Below are 14,246 nucleotides of genomic sequence, written 5' to 3' on the forward strand. Positions count from 1 at the left end.
GTCAACCTATTAACAGATCATCAAGCTCTTACTTGTCTGAAAGCAGGAAAATTATTTGGCAGCCGTTTGACAAGATGGTGTCTATTACTGCAAGAATACGACATACATATTCAACACATCAAAGGCACAGCTAATGTCACAGCTGATTGCTTAAGTAGACTGGCAGAATTAAATTCAGACACCCATCCAGTTGCAAGCAGACCAAAGGAATTTCTTGTGGCAATCAATCAGCCTAGCCCATTTCAAAATAATTCTAATTTGAAATTAATATTACAAGATTTAAAGGAGAAGCAAAACACAGATGAATTCTGCTGCAAGATGAAGAAGGGATTAACTGATAAGCCTGCTGATCATCGAATACATCAACATTTCAGCATGTCAGCTGAAGGTGTTTTGTTTGCTCATCCTAAACAGAAACATATATTTTCTGAAAACTGGAAACCAGTAGTGCCCAGTTGCATGATTTTTCCTATAGTGAAGGAAGTACATGAAACCCTAGGTCACATTGGAAGCTGTCAGCAGACAGTTGTACTGGCCGAACATGCCACGTACAATTACCTCTTATACTAAATCCTGTGACCTGTGTCAGAAATCAAAGGCACCCACTGAGAACCTGCATGGAACTCTAGAGGCAATTCTACCCAGCCAACCTATGCAGCTAGTGTCAGTAGATTTGTTTGGTCCACTGCCACCATCTAAAGCAGGTGTACAGTATATTTTTGTAATAATGGATGTGTATACTAAGTATACCAGATTGTTTCCAATTAAGCATGCAACTGCAAAAACAGTTTTGAGGTACCTGCAAAAATTTTGTAAGGAAGTGCAAACACCTAGGATGGTACTGTCAGACCATGGTACCCAGTTCCAGAGTGAACTGTGGCAGACAGGCCTAAGGAAAATGAATGTGATACCTACTATGTCATCTATAAGGCACCCTCAAAGTAACCCTGTTGAGAGGGTTATGAAGTCTTTGGGAAATACTCTACGTGTTATGTGCCATGGTGCACAACAGTCATGGCGTGATCGCATACCTGCGATTGAGTGCATATTAAACCATACAGTGCATAGTTCCACCGGTTTTACCCCTCATGAAGCCCTAAGTCTGGATCGGTCGGTAGCGATTAACCCACTCTATTTACCTGAAAGAGACCTAGATACGGATGTGACGGAATGGCCAACCGGTCAAGAGGTTGAGCACCTCATCAGTAAGCGACTACAAGCAGAAGCTTTAGCCAGGAGAAAACGCAAGAGTTCATCTAGAGTAAAGCAGTTCCAAGTTGGAGACCGAGTGCTTCTAAGAACAGCTCCGGTGAGCAAGAAATGGGAACGAGTGACGAAGAAGCTGTTTCTGCTCTTCGAAGGCCCATATGTGGTAAGCAAGATCATACGTGGAAATTGCTATGAGCTGCAAGACCCTGTTACCAACCAAGTTGTGGGAAGGTATAATCTAACACATTTAAGGGCCTACAACCAGCCCAGTAATCTGTAAAGATGTGTTTGGTCAGAGCTCATTAGAACTCATCATGTATACTACTGTGGAAGATAGCCTGAATGTACAGTTGTTGTATAGAATACATTGGATGGTCCTATGTAAATAGAGGACAGGACATCCTATAGTGCAAATGTGTGATGTTTCACATGTTATGCCAGCAATGGTAGTGCCAGCCATGAGATGTTATTTTTGCTGTTATTGTGTTTGTAGTGTCTATTGATACACTACACTGGCAGCCTACGAGTGTAAGGCCAGTTTGTCCAGTGATGAGGCATGGTGAAATAGTCCACCCACACTAGGATTTTATTGTGTGTAACAGTGTATAGCCAGAGAGCTATTTATACAGCATTGCATGGCGCTAGCACCACAGAGTTGGTGTCAACATTACAACATGTACACACGAGCATGACCAGGTGTCAGCTGTGGAATTAAAAACAACTGTGTATCCTGTATGAATACCCACTGACATGTGTGAGAACAGCTATCATGACCAAGTGTAACAGAATGTGTTAGAATTCGCTGACCAGCTGATTGTCCACATTAGCAAGCATAAACACAGCATATCAAATAAGCCACATATCACTCTTGCAACTACGAAGCCATGCAAACCCTCTAGGAACTAATTACCTTGTTTGCGTTATCCATATGCTGAAATTATTGTCACACTGATTGATGATTTTTAAGCTCACTTCAGAAAAATAAAATAAAATGAAAATTGCCATGAATTTGACTGTGTAATATCATGTGTAAAAAAAAAAAATTGCACAAATTTTGTTTATAATGTGTATTATGTTTGGCATTGTATATTATATATTTATAGTGAGCCATTTAAAAACACTTTGCTTTGAATGAATAAAAACACTTGAATTTAAATTTGAATATTAAGCAGTAGCTTAATTTATTTTAAATTTGCCACTGAAAGAAATACAACATGGTTGTATATACTTCACACACTAATTTTGTTGTTGTCACACACAAAGTTATCATTTCTTGAAGTTTCAAACGACCTACTTGTTGGGGTCTATTCTTCTGGCTGTGATACAGAACATGGAACATTGGTGTCGCGAGCAAGAGGAAATGATTTTCTGTGCTACCCAGTTGTTGCCTGTGGCCAAAGTGTGTAACAAGTGTCAACAAAGTGTGATGAAATCAGTCAGACTAACATCCTGAAATTATAATTTCACATCAACAGTGAAATGAAAAAAAAAAACCAACATATTAATACACTATTATTGTCTGCAAGTCTGCAGTATTTGAATTTAATTAATAATGTTATCAGATGAAATAACATGAAATGAATTTTATGAAATGAACTACTATTATTATTGCAATAATAAGTCATTTAATTACATTGCAATTATTTATGTAGTCATAGTGACATAAATGTGTAAATAATTATTGTATTTTGATGAGTGATCAATTTATTGTATATAAATTCTAAGTCCAAAAGCAAAATGTAAATATGCTTTATTGGTGATATATTAACATTAGTAACTAAATAGTTTGAGAATTAATCTCAAGGCAACTTGTTATACTTGAGATAAAATGATATCAATTCTTATTAAGTTTTAGTGCAATATGAACAGTAATCACACTATTACTGAAATTAGTGGTAATCAAATTAATTATGTTACCAGAAAATAACTGAAAATAATTGCTATGTCTATGAGCAAACATGTAAACAAAAGAAATATTATCTAATATTTATAGCATGAATCTACTGTATGTTAGTACCCATACAATAACAATGGTACAAGATTACCCTGTGAGTCAGGTAAATTAAATATTAATAGATTTAAGTTCTAAATAAAACACCCTAAATCTTCTTAATAATAATATATATATATTTTAATTGTTGTAATGAAATACTTTTCCTAGTATTTTAAATGGTTATTTGTGGTTGAATGGTTATGAACGAGGTGACCCGAGACTACGACTGGAAAGCACAGATAGGACATTGTGGTTTTGAAGAGGTGAAATTTGAGAGTTAAGCCCGAGCTATAGTTAAGGACGCCCGTGTAAGTGCGCCTTGAAAATGTGTGTGAACTAACCGCATATGCAACGACTGTATAAGGACCCAACTCCGACGTCCCACGCTAGTCGTGGAACGTCCCGATGTCGGACCAGGAACACCGCCGTCGCCGTCAGCAGGCACTGTCTCGCCGAGACGCCGCCTCCCGCCAGCTGGGTCTGGTGTTGATTACGCCGCCCTTGTAGCAGTGCAGTCTACAGCTGGGATGTCGCGGCAGGTGGCCGTGAGACGGTTCGCCGACCCGCCACCATGTCCCCTCCCGTGGTGCTGTCAAGGTCGACCCGACTCGTTCCAGGGTGCTGTGCAGTAGCGCCTGACGCCGTGCTGGACCTGTACACAACAATGCAGGGCTTGCAATTGTTCTTTACATTGCATACTTTCGCCATCTTCACAATTGTAAGTACACTTACCAGTGTCTGAAATGTGTCCGTGCCTCGTAAGCCCTTCCAGACTGCCATCAACGACGGAGCAACGGAGAAAAACGTTGGAGTTTCGCGGAGCTGCGTGACGCAGGTCTTGACTGTACGACCGTTCAGCGAGAAGTGATCGCGCGACCCAGTGTCGTCGCTAATTGGGTGTCGCGTTGGCGCGAAATTTTCCCTCCCTCCACTCCTGCTCCTAGTTCAACCGCCGTGCGCTTTGTTTTTTTTTTAGCTCGCACCTGCTGAGGGAAAAATAAAATATAAAAAAGACGTTTGCTCGCCAACCGCCAATTTATCGCGTGACCAGAATTGACTGAAAGAAAGGGTTAAGATGAACTTTTGAAAACCCCCTAGACTTATTAAAAGGATCTTTTACAAAAACTTCATCTGGGACAGCACTCTGTACGGGTACATGGTACCGCGTACAGCAACATAAGAATACTTATTAATTGTTTTATTATCATATATGTATTTCTTTATTAGTTATGATACTATGTTGTTGTTTTACCTTCTAATATATTATGCCGAACCTTCAAACTACGGAACTGTCATGCTACAGCTTAGCATTCATAAACATTGAACTGACTATACTACCATCAAACCTAACCTGATTCCATATTTAACTCATTGTTGTAACTTCACTTCTGTTATTTATTGTAATTTGTGTCTCACCCACAGATATTTTATATTTAATAGTGTTTACATTGTGTTTTGATGTGATTATTAATCACCAGCATTATTTTGTCTGTTCTTGGCTGCATTGTTTACAGCCGCAGGCTATCTTGTAAAATAGCATACCGCCGTGGGCGGAAATGCGTCCGTGAATTATGTCATGTAGAAAGGAAGTAAGAATAGGCGTCTCTTCGTCAGGGCCTATCCCGACGCCGGCCTTATCTAAATTAGCATTTTTGGCATAATCTTAAAAGATCAAGTAAATTCAGTGACTTAATATTAATTGATATTGTGATAGCTACGAACGTGAGTGTTTACAGCAATATCCGGCGGTAAAAAGATAAGTTACCAACAAATTAAGTTGAGGTTTATGCTATAAGCCAAAGGTAGCCATCTTGATCTTGATAGCGTCCTTGGTACCGACTTTTATGCGATGTTAATGTTGAGACTGATGATTATTGCAAAGTTAATTACCCATATTAAGTACATTTTTAACATCTATTTGAACAGTATTATAAATTAATATTTTTATTTCAGTGTCCTTTACAGTTCATTCTACTCAGTGGTCTTAGAGCAGAACTCCTGCAAACCCTGAGCTAATAGCCGAGGTGAAAACATTATATAATAAATAAATCCTAAGATATTTATTTATTGCACTTAGATTTTTTTCAACACTGAGCTACGATAATTTTAAATAAGTTGAAGAGTTTGAACACTGAACTGTTTATCATACATGAACTTTTGGAGTGATGATAATTTTAAATTGAATTTTTGGTTGAATATAAATCTGTGCCTACGTATATCCTGAAAATTAAACAACATAAAAATAACCAGGAAAGCCACAATAATCCATATCAACCCAGAATTTTATTATTATCAATCTACACCATATTTACTTCCCCTTAATAACACCTTTTAATTACAGATTATTCGCAGTTGAAGTGTTATGTTTTGTGTATGTATTTGTTTATAGTTTAAGGATACGTGTTATCGTTGTTGTCGTTCTGTATTTAATTAATATGTGTTATGTTTCAATCACAAGCCGCACACATCTGAATCATTAAAATTAATTATTATTCTCTAATTCATTTTTTTATGTACGTGTTCAATACTCTTAATCAACATAATAGACCCCTTTGGATAGTATAGCAACGGCGCCCATTTCATTACAGTTATATGTATTTAGCTATATTACTACCATTGGGAAACTAATATTATTGTAGCACACTTCTACTTATATACTTATAAGTACTATAGTAATTGTTACATTACATTACATTACATTATACAGTGCTTCCAAATGAGCTGTCTTTTTTGATTGTGCTTCCAAAATGTGCTGCCTTTTCGTTGATGGTGCTTACAAAATGTGCTTCCATTATGTTGATGGTGTTTCCAAATGTGCTGCCTTTTCGTTGATGGTGCTTCCTTTTTGTTGATTGCGCGTAGTAAAATATGTAGTGACTGAATATTTACTAGTTCAAAACCTCTTGGTGTTATTAAAATATTATTCAAGGTCACTTGGTCCTTTAGTTTGTATAAAAATTTCATGATGGTCATAATGACTAATCATCTAAAGACGAAAAAGGTCCTGCGGTCCTGAAATGACTAGCCTATATGTCTGATATTGTCATGATTCGGTCTCATGGTCCATAGGCCATTGGCCTGTATGTGTTGCTTTGTACATGAACGATTTATAGGATATTCAGATTATAGAAAAATTAGACTTTCATGTAAGGCATAGCGGTACTGTATTTAATTCGTTGGTCAGGTATATTGTCTTGAGTTGTTTTTGTAGAGTGAATGATAAATAAATTCCAAAAAAGGTAATGGAAAATAAAATATTTAATATATTTAATATTTAGTTACAACTGTCACCGGTCAAGCAGTGTGTTCATTACTTCTGGAACTATTAAGCAAAGTATAATGTTATTTATATCAATTTTCTCTTTATTATGTATTTCAGTGTATATTATACTCTATGTAACTTGGATGTCCAGGTACGATCTCAAGACACAATGCTAGCATGCTTAGGGCTTGGATGGTTGATCACAGCGTTCGAATGTTGGAGGCCGCCAGCAAGGCGGGGGGACAACAACAGTAGCAACGGTACATGTGACTGGACTGGAAGGTGGTCCTAGCGGTATAAATTGAGGTCAACACCCTAGACACTGCAGTCAACACATAGTCGTGTGGGTATAGAGCTGCTGCTACAAATTCAAGCAAATGCTGTTCGATCCAACTGCAAAGTATGCGGAAGTAACGCCAGGATTCTGCCGTGTGCACTACGTCCCCGAGGATGGTTACTTCAACTATAGGTCTGCAACTTCGGTCATCACTGGACCAGTGATTGTGACAAGGAGGCTCCGGACATCGAGACATCCTGCAACAAGGTAGATTGTGTTGTCTATTATCTAAGACCTGACAGTACATTACCGGCTTAGTCTCGTCTCGACTACCATGACGAAATGTGTAAACATCCAAGGCTTCTCTAGTCAGTATGGATTTATTATCAAGGAACTTAGCATTGCAGATAAAGAAGGAAATGTAATAACATGTAACTTTCAACCACCATTTAAATGGCAATATCTCACCAGGTAGCATCAAAAAACAAATGCCTGGCTCACTAGAAATTTTCATGGTTTACAGTGGGAACACGGACTCTTTCCTTATGCTTCAACACCCAACATGTTGGCAAGTCATCTGACCGGACCTGTATTAGTTGTAGGAATAGAGCAGAAACGGTGGCTAACTAACTTTCGTAAGCAACATGTGTTAATATTAGATGTACAAGCAGAATATGACTGTCCATCATTGAAAGAATTAAATAAATTGTACGCGTGCAATAATAATAATAATACATGTCCAGGTCCGATCTCAAGACACAATGCAAGCATGCTTAGGGCTTGGATGGTTGATCACCGTGTTGGAATGTTGGATTCCGCCAGCAAGGCGCGTGATCAATCACCAATAGAGTCATCACGTCAAGTTTTCGAAGACGTAACCTCAAATCATCCTGCTCGTGAACCAATGTTACCAGCAACCATCGTTAGTAACGATGCTGTCGAACTACTGCCAATTGCATCTCGTCAATCACCTCCTACATCAATTACAGCCAGGTCATCACCTCCATCAATTGTGGGGAGACCAGCATGGACATCTCATCTCATGCTAGGAGCGAATCTAATGTCTAACTGTATGAACGAGAGTGAATTTGCAATTAACATCTCATAGAGTCTAACATACAACTGAAAATAATATTAACAATTTACTGTTCTAATCAATGCTCTACTCTATGGAATTGTATAAGACATATTTATCCAAGTGATACATATATTTTTGATACGACCCTCGACTCGTGCGATGGCAGTCGAGCTGAAACTGTGGTGGTGTAAGGACCTACAGCAGAAGTCAGGGTGGCCACTCTTCTGGGATAATAAAATTCCTGGTTTTTTCCAGGTTTTTTCAAGGGTGGTTTTTATCAATATTTGCATACAATTTGCATTTTTGTTACACAAAGCACACACAATATGATGTTTTATTGCCGTTAAACAATAGACAACTTAACTATAGGCTTAAAAATTAAATCAATGAACTTGCTTAAAACAAAACCTACCACCAACAAAAAATTTATAATCTCAAGTCACAAAAATTACTTGCACCAAACGCACGTGTTTTGCCCCTCTTGCGTAGCTGGCTAATGCTGTTCTTCCCATCCATGCTACCGATATAGATTTTAACAATACAGAAATTGCAAATAGCGTTTGTCCCGCACTTTGGATCTTTCTCCACCCATTCAAACTCTTCCGTACATTTGTCATTGTATGTGGTGACCGAACTCGTTAACATTTTGATAGTCTGCGCCAATTACATGTTAGATTAAAAGATTCAAAACAACGTCCCGCACAACTAAACTTTTAAAAAAAACCTCGAGAAAAGTATCCGTGATACCGTGACGCAACAACATGAGCGCAAAGTAAAAACAAATATACATACAAAACTAGTGCTACCAACATGCCGTGCGAGAAATTACTACCATCCTACAACAACATTTTCAGCCAAAATGCTGTTGCTTTTGAATACAGAAACATAATAAGTATGGAAGTCTGAATTGTTAACGGTTTCTTACGTACTACAAAAGTTTTTAAATGCAATATGAACAAATTAACTTTCACAAAATATAGCACACGAGCACACTGTCTTGCTTCGACGGGTGGTGAACGTTCTCATTTAACAGCCGTATGTTATTGTGATCGTTACTTCATAAAAAAAATTCCCGGTTCTAATAAAAATTCCTTGTTGATTCCAGGTATTCCTGGTTTTTTTAAGAAATCCTGGCTATTTCCCGTATTTCCCGATTTCCCGGTTGGCTGGCCACCCTGGAAGTAGTTAACCAAGATGTCTAACTTTCAGCCGAACAGTATATACTCCAGTGTAACACCTGGGCTAGGCACTGTTGATTATAGTGAGTGGATCGACGGTGTTTTAAAACATTTTTCGGAGAGTTGTGACACTGTGTTTCACGTGAAACTGGTTTTATACCCATGACCTCAAGATATGCCTCTAGAAGTTATCAACTGTCTGGGCTATGGATATTTTAGTGTAAATATGATGAGAGACGATACAGTTCTCCCTGCAACGCCTAAACAGGTTTTCGCACATGGATTCAACCTACCAGCTATTCAGTCACCGCCAGCATCTGCATGTGGTCAGACTTCGTCAGTACAGACATCTACTGCCTGTGCCCAGATGAGTCCCACATTGCCAGCACCTACCACATCAGTAGCAGTCCAGCCTAAACGCCGGCGTCAGCTTCGCCTTCCTACATCTCACAAGAGTCGAACCCGAGATCTCAGTCATCTATGTCCGATCAGTGAAGACACCACTCAAGTATGTTCCACAGAAAACACTAGTGATGAAAGAACTGTTGAAATTGCTCGTGTAGCAGTGCGTTCATTACTTCTGGAACTATTAAGCAAAGTATAATGTCATTTATATCAATTTTCTCTTTATTATGTATTTCAGAGTATGTTATACTCTATGTAACTTGTAGTAATGCTTAATATTTAGGTATTGGTTCTCAAGTTTATGTAAATAGGTTATGTTGACTTTTTCACAATGATGTATAGTGTGTGAATATTATGTAATTTTATTACTCATAATTTACTTCTTTTAAATCAGTGATTTTTCTTATCCATTGCTGTTTGTAATAAGATATAAATAAATATGTGTTTAACATTTACGTTGTTTGCTTTACTTTCAAAAAACCATTTAATGGTCCCTCTTATTAAAAATTGTTTTAAATTCAGAGTATTTTAAAAAAATTGTATCTATAAGTTATTAAACTCCTCAGCTAGAGTGATTGCTTTAATACATAAATTCTAACACTGCCTTCAAGATGTCTTCCGCCACTACGAGAAGAGAGAGAGAGACTCCACACAACAATATTCAAAACACTAATATTTTATAAATACTCTATCATCATTTATTAAATTATAGACAAAATACAGTATCTTACCGGACTTTTTTTAAATTTTAATTAATGTTGGGAAATTTCTTTCAGCGATGGTTAATTCATTTTCGTATGTTGGCATTCTTGATGGTTATCAAATGTTTTCATGTGGGTGTAATATATATATATGTATATATATATATATATATATATATATATATGTGTGTCCTTTTGGAGTAGGTACAGTCAGTCTGTTTGTAGAAGTCATAGAGGTAGGATGTGTACGAGTATATTAATTAGGACTCGTCAGATACCCGGGAGGCAGTGACGGCAACGGAGAACTTGGTGAGTACAGGCTACCGACTTGTCTCGTCTTGTCCCCCCTGACTTGTCTCGACTGACTAGACTTACTCCGTCTAGACTTGTCTCGACTGTCTAGACTTACTCCGTCTAGACTTGTCTCGACTCGTTCCCGACTTGTCTCGACTGACTACATAACACTTGTAGGTTATTTACTTAATAGGTATATATACAGTTAAACGAGTAATCCCCCTATAAGCATACATTCAGGGACTTTGACAATGAAATTTCTCGTGTGTGAGTCTGATGCGCATAAGGGTACGTATACTTTGACGCATCATGCCACACCTCTCCGGCCAAGATGGTTGCTAGTGACGCTATCTACCAACTAAGTTTTTGAATTAGAATTTGGCGCGCTCCGGCGGTAACTTTAAGAATTAAATATGGCGACGGTGACGCGCTCTGGTAGCAACACTAGGAACTAAAGATATTGACGGTGGCATCATCTGGTATTGATTATATGAACTAAAGGATGTGAACGGTGGCGCCATCTACTAGCCAACTTGAGAACCAAGATGGCGGCGTCCCTGACAACTTATATTTGAATTTGGGGCGCGATACTAGCGACATCTACCAGCCAACTTGAGAACCAAGATGGCGGCGTGCGACACCTGTCTGCCGACTCGCTAACTAATATTTGAACTTGGCGCCATCTGGTGGTAATGTCTGGTAGTCTGTGCTGAAATTAAAGATGGCGGCGATATATTAATTTGAATTTCAAATGTTGCATGCTTAGGTATGCATTAAGGAAGACAAAAACCCCCTCCCCCCTTTTATCATAAACTATGCATCAGTATGTAGCATATATAGATTATTTATTCCCCCTATATTCCAACTGGTCTTGTGGTCCTGTGGATAGAGCGTCTGCTTTCTAGCCTCGACGTCCTCTATGTTTTCACGTCCCATGGATCGAATCCCAGCCCCGGCACTGAGAATATTTTAGTTAAAGAAAAAAATAATAATCCCTGCTGCTACCTGGTGGCGACCAACAGAACTATATGACGTCACAAGATGGTGGCCACCAGCAGACGAAACAAGATGGCGGCTGATGTTTACATCAAATTTCGAAGAAAAAAATTCTAATCCAAGATGGCGGCCGTGACGTAAAGTGCAACGGTGATGTTACGATTCGAAGTTGGTAGAAATTTCTAGAAAACCAAATGGCAGATGGATTAGCATGGATTGGTATACGGATTAGCATAGATTGGCATGGATTGGCATAAGGATTAGCATGGATTGGCATGGATTGACATACGTATTAGCATGGATTAGCGATTAGATGACATCATCCAAATGGCCGCCGATGACGTCATCCAAGATGGCGGTCGGCTCCTGGCTCCTGCGCCTGCGCTTGAATCGGCCTTTCCTATCTACTGCCCAACATTATTGCTTCTGCATGACATTTCCCATGCTTCAACCACACCATTCCGTGATCTAACTGCAGCTGCTTTTATATTCCTCCAGCCCTGCGTAAGTTTTTCGCTGACTGAAGTGTGTGCTGGTTTTTATAGAAGAAACTGACAAGTGAGAGTAAATTCTCTTGGGAATACGATAGTTTGAAGGGGCAATACAGGTATATAAACTATGAAGACTCCACTAGTATCTCTGGAACTACTAAATACTTGCATATCGCTGCCTGAGAATTGGAGTGTTCTATGTCCACTTTTTAGGTTTTTTATGCTATGGACACGAAATTAATATTAGTATTCATTTGTACTATATCTACACACGTCTACGCACATAAAAATGTTTGTTCTTAATTTAAGACCAAAATTATTTTGTTCTATGTCATGATATTCATAGTTATTTCAACTTTCAAATGCTTATATCTCAGTTCCGACTTCAATGGACATAGAACACTCCAATTCTCAGGCGACGATATGGTGCGAGCCATAAGCAGGAATGACCCCTCTGCAGGATGGTACATATTTCTCTTAATCATTTTGTGTTAAAAAATGTTTTCAAACATCTGCACATAGTAAAAATCTGACTACATAAAAATACAGTCTTTATACCTTAACCAGGACAATTCTTAATAATATTACCGTATTTACTCGCATATAGGTCGCTGCAATTTCACCAGATTTAATGGGGAAAAAATGAAGTGCGACCTATATGTGAAGAAAATTTTTTTTTTAATTTTTGAGGAATTTTTTTTGCAATACAGTTGAATCCCGCCGATGCGACTCCCCTCTGACGCGTCCATTCCGTTTATACGACCGTTTTTTGAGAAACCGTGAAAAATTTGAGCAGAGAAAGTCAAAAATTTGAGTAAAATCGGCTGAAAAACAAGTCTGTTACACTTTGTTGCGGCAGTGTCTAGCCGAGCTCTGCGCGTCCACTATCGCACGAAAAGCCATCTCAGCTGTCATGTTATCTTACCCGCACGAAAAGCAGCCGTGGTAGCTTCTGCGAGAGCATAAGAAACTCGTCCGGCCAGTCTGGCGGTAGCGGCGACTTGACGTCATACGTGACGTGACGCTTAACTCTCCCATTCCCTGCTAATTCTTCAAGGCTCATCCCTCCCAGAGCCACAAACCATGTAAAAACACCCTTCCCCCCCCCTTTTACCAACTAACATTTCAACACATTCCCTCCCTTATTTCAACCTTCTGTGTAAGAAACTGTCAGCATCCTTCTCCCCTCCCACACCGCGTGCGACAAAAGACAGGTTGTATGGTCCATTCTCGGTAAAATAAATATTTTTATGGGCTTAAACGACTGTTCTTCGCCGTTAATAAATACTTTATAAGTTTAAGTTATTATGATAAAATTTGTTTATTAGTCACACAGAAGTTTCTGCTGAAAAATCACTAATACGAATCACGAATTTTATTGAATAGAAAAATTTAGCAGGGCCGTAAATATATTTATTTATTATTTTACTGCTTAGTTACTTTCCCATCTGCATTCGAACGTGTTTTTTTGTTTTTTTTTTTACGCTGTGAAGGGTCGTGGAAAAGATAATTGCTTGAGCTGTCAAAATAAACATCGCTGACGGCAAGGGCGGGAGCGCATCCTGTCGGTCTGTCGCTGTGATTATCTACTCCAAAAACATGTCACAGCATTTCAGGATAGCATTGTTCTTATATCTTTCGTTTATAGCCGAATGTTTTCTACCTGATCCACACAAGTTCCTTCGCCACGTTTTGAACGAAAATAACAACCAGCCGGCTAGCATAGCCGAACTCGCGTGACGTGAATTCACTTAGCCTGAGTATTTATCGGAACCCATAACGAAAACCGCTGTAGATATAAAAAATCATAATAGACCTTTTTTATTTGTAATTAAATTTCCTACAACTTTTATTCTGTGCATTTTTTCAATACAAAGCACTGTTTTCGAGTTATAGTCTACAATTAAGACATTTTAAGAAGTCAGGAATCTAACTTGACTTCAATTATCTTTATTCGGTTATTACGAGTACTTGTTACAACAATTTATCACGCCATTATCAGCTCTCGTAGTAGCGGAGTTTTACAGTACCCGTTAACTCTTTCGTGCACGCCGCGCCGGCAGTTTGCGTCATTAAATTACCGGTGCGACCTATATGGGGGGAATCTTAAATACCAAATTCAAGACCTCAAATTATGGGTGCGACCTATATGCGATGGCGACCTATATGCGAGTAAATACGGTATATTTGCCCAAATAAAGATCACAATTTTTGTAGAATGTGTGCTACATTTATTATTCAAAACTAGACAATGCTGCATGGCAATGCTGCATTCGAGTTCTGTCAAGCTCCAATGTTGGTAAACCTGCTGTTACTTATCGGATGACATACATGTTGCAAGTGGTTTGTGAATATGTGTATC

At 38.6% G+C, this 14,246-nt stretch overlaps 1 protein-coding gene across 1 annotated transcript in view; it reads right to left on the reverse strand.

Annotated features, from left to right (window-relative positions):
- The window catches only part of LOC134535751 (probable phosphorylase b kinase regulatory subunit alpha), a 582,726-nt gene that overhangs the window by 356,880 nt on the left and 211,600 nt on the right, over window positions 1-14,246 (reverse strand). The gene's annotated exons all lie outside the window — the stretch shown is intronic.

The sequence above is a fragment of the Bacillus rossius genome, chromosome 10 (assembly GCF_032445375.1).
Source record: "Bacillus rossius redtenbacheri isolate Brsri chromosome 10, Brsri_v3, whole genome shotgun sequence".
NCBI lineage: Eukaryota > Metazoa > Arthropoda > Insecta > Phasmatodea > Bacillidae > Bacillus > Bacillus rossius.